The sequence below is a fragment of the Raphanus sativus genome, unplaced genomic scaffold, assembly GCF_000801105.2.
Source record: "Raphanus sativus cultivar WK10039 unplaced genomic scaffold, ASM80110v3 Scaffold3194, whole genome shotgun sequence".
Taxonomy (NCBI): Eukaryota; Viridiplantae; Streptophyta; class Magnoliopsida; order Brassicales; family Brassicaceae; genus Raphanus; species Raphanus sativus.
Genome location: NW_026618501.1, coordinates 1 through 3,136, shown reverse-complemented (window position 1 = coordinate 3,136; position 3,136 = coordinate 1). Strand labels below are relative to the sequence as shown.

Here is a 3,136-nt window from a genome sequence, read left to right as displayed (position 1 = left end):
TTGTCTAGTGTAAAACTATATACTTAATTCAAATTTTCAAAATCATAATTATATACCCTAAACTCTATTTCATAAACCATGATTCTAAAAAAAAATCTAAACCCTAAACATACCCTAAAAGGATAAAAATTATAATTTGAGATTTGATAAATTTATATTTATTAATGATTTATTAGAGTGAGTTGTATTTATTAATGATTTTAAAAGAACTAATTAATAAGTAAATAAATAAATAAAAATTTACTTTAATATGATAAAAAAGAAAATCCAACAATGATGATAAATTGGGAAAAACAAAAAATAAATATCTTAAGTTCTAGACCCTAAACTATACAAACTATAAAATTTAAATAAATGAGTATAATCATAATATAACTTCAATCCCTAAACTTCTAACCACATCCCTAATTTATTATATATTTAAGAGTGAAATTAAAGAATTATTTTTAACCCCTAACCCCTAAATATATTTAACTCCTAAACCCTAAATATAATCCTAAAATCTAAATTTTAAACTTTTAAACTTTATATAAAAATATAGTTTGATAAAAATATACTAATGCAACCCGAATCCATCTAATACCCTAAGTATAATACCCTAAACCCTAAAATTCAAATTTAAATGATATTCTAAATACTAGATAGAATCTTTAAATAAAATTTTCAGATTTTAAAGCCAAAACTTAAACTTTAAATCTAATTTAAAAACTCCATTCAAAATATTAAATGTAAACCTTAGATCCTTCATCAAATTCTATACCCTAAATCCTAACTTCAACCATAAACCATTCATCCACTAAATATAAATTTCCAATATAAATTTTAAAAGTTTAACAAACTTCAAATCTGAATCTTAATTATAAACTTTTATATTAAACTCTAACTCTTATACCAAACTTAAACTCTACATACAAAATCATAAATCCAATCTTTATACTTATATATATATATCATACCCTAAATTAATCACAAACCCTAAACTCTAACTAAATGTTTTAAAGTTCTAATTTTTATTAGTTTAAAACTTTAAAATTTAATATCAATTCTCAAATCTAATACTCTAACCCTAAAATCTAAATGTATACCATAACACAAATCATATACCCTAAATCACATTACATATACTCTAAACTCATACTTTTAAACTCTAAATTTTAAATAAAAAATAAATATAACAATAATTAGAATATAGTTTAATTTTCTATAAATAAATTTAGTTAAACAAAAAATTATAAGTTTTAAAACAATGATTAAAAATAGTTTTTGATTGGTTAATTTTTGACCATTTGATTGTTTTCAATCTAATGGTCACAGATCAATCTCTGCCAATCCTCATCCTTTCTCCTTATTGGTCAATCTTTTAAAAACCAGGATTACCATTTGTGACCATTGATTGTTTTTGATCGTGTGGCCTAAGATCAATCTTCTGCATCTCTGTCTCTCCATCTCTCTCTCACTCACGACTCAATCTTCTCCATCTCTCTCTCCCTCTCTTTACGATTCAACCTGCTGGATACAAACCTCTCTCTCTCTTTCACTCGGCCATGATGAAAGCTTCGTCGACAACACTTGACTCGAGTCAGATTCGAACCACAAACAGAGATGGCGGAGCAGCGCCGGTGGCAAGGCGGAAGACGGCTGTTCATAAAAAGATGGGGAGAAGAGGCTTCGATGGTTCAGCTCGCCGGAGATGAATAAAGGGGGAAGTCTCAGCCTCTCTTTGCCATTAACCTCGCCGTTAAAGTTCTCTCTCTCTCTCTTTGATTTTTTTTTTTTGATTTCGGTACACGAAGTGGGTCGTTGAGCAGAGCTGGTTTAATTTTTTTTTTGTCTCTGAAGTTAAATCATTTATAAGAGTGATTAGGATGTGTTTTTGGATTTGGAAAAAGATTTCAACTTTGATTGAGAAAAGCTATGTGAGTTTCTTGCTTTGCTCCTAGCTTTGTGTTCTTAATTAAGATTTCATTGCAATCGGATGCGTAATGTCCATTAATCACTGTCATGAGTTATATACATATCATACTCTTAGTTTAGTTATGGTCTTCTTTTGTTTTGATATTTTCTGCAGGTAACCTTGTGAGTTCACGACAATGGTGGTCACAGATGCTGAAGGTCCTTTTGTTGGGGAGATTACTTGTGGAACTTTACTGCAAAATTTGCAGATAAATCTCTCAACTATAACTTTCTTTCTTACAGACATTGCAAGGCTTTTATTAATTCTTGTGTGGTGTGGATTTTTTTTACAACAGAAATCTTGGATGAAGTTGGTAAAAGTGATGAGAGAGTGTCTTGTTTACAAGAAAAAATTTGAACAGGCTGCCAAGTCCCGAGCCGAGCTTCTTCAGATCTTGTCTGATGCTAGTGCTTAACTTTCCAGAAAGAGAAGTACAAAAACTTTAGCTGTGACATCTCAAGCCATTGAGATGATGTAAGAGAACATAGGCTTAAGGAGATGGCAGAGAAAGCTAGTGGTGGTGGTGGTGTAGGTGAAGCCGAACAAGAAGAGAAGAAAGAGACGTAGAGCTGTAGATTTTGGTTTATTAGGTTTTGTTTAAATTTTTTAGTTATTAAATTTTTGGTTTATTTAAGTTTGGTTAATTAGGTTATGGTTTTTTTTTCTGGTTTAATGTATAAACTGATTTTATTTGTAAACAAATTTTAATTAATGAATAAAATTTAATTTTTAAAATTTGGATTAATTCTAAATTCAATTATATTTGGTTAATTTAGTTTTTATAATATTATTATTAATAAATTTTCGGATAATTTAAAAACTAATTAATAACACAAATTATTAGGTTTTAATAACATTTGTAAAACGTTATTATAAATATTAACAATTGCATAATTAAACACGCTATTATTGTACGCTTAATTACAGCACAAAGAAAAGCCGCTATTAAAAGGGTCAGACCTATTATAACGGGCGATGTCAGAGCGTCCAAGGAAGCGCTATTAAAAATGAGTCATAGCGCTTTTCGTGCGCTATTACTACCTACATTTCCTGTAGTGGAGATAGCATCTTGCATGCATAATGGACATCAAGGGGAAGTGTTATGAATATTGTGTGATGTCTAGTATGGAATGTTCTAGATTTACTTGTTCCCTACTCCAAGTTACTTGTTCCCTACTCCAA

The 3,136-nt window shown here is 29.3% G+C and overlaps 1 long non-coding RNA gene across 1 annotated transcript; it reads left to right on the top strand.

Annotated features, from left to right (window-relative positions):
* Positions 1-1,597: 1,597 nt before the first annotated feature.
* LOC130506399 (uncharacterized) lies at positions 1,598-2,689 on the top strand. The gene is made up of 2 exons (XR_008942013.1): positions 1,598-1,737; positions 2,069-2,689. It is a non-coding gene; the product is annotated as an uncharacterized LOC130506399 (long non-coding RNA).
* Positions 2,690-3,136: the final 447 nt, after the last annotated feature.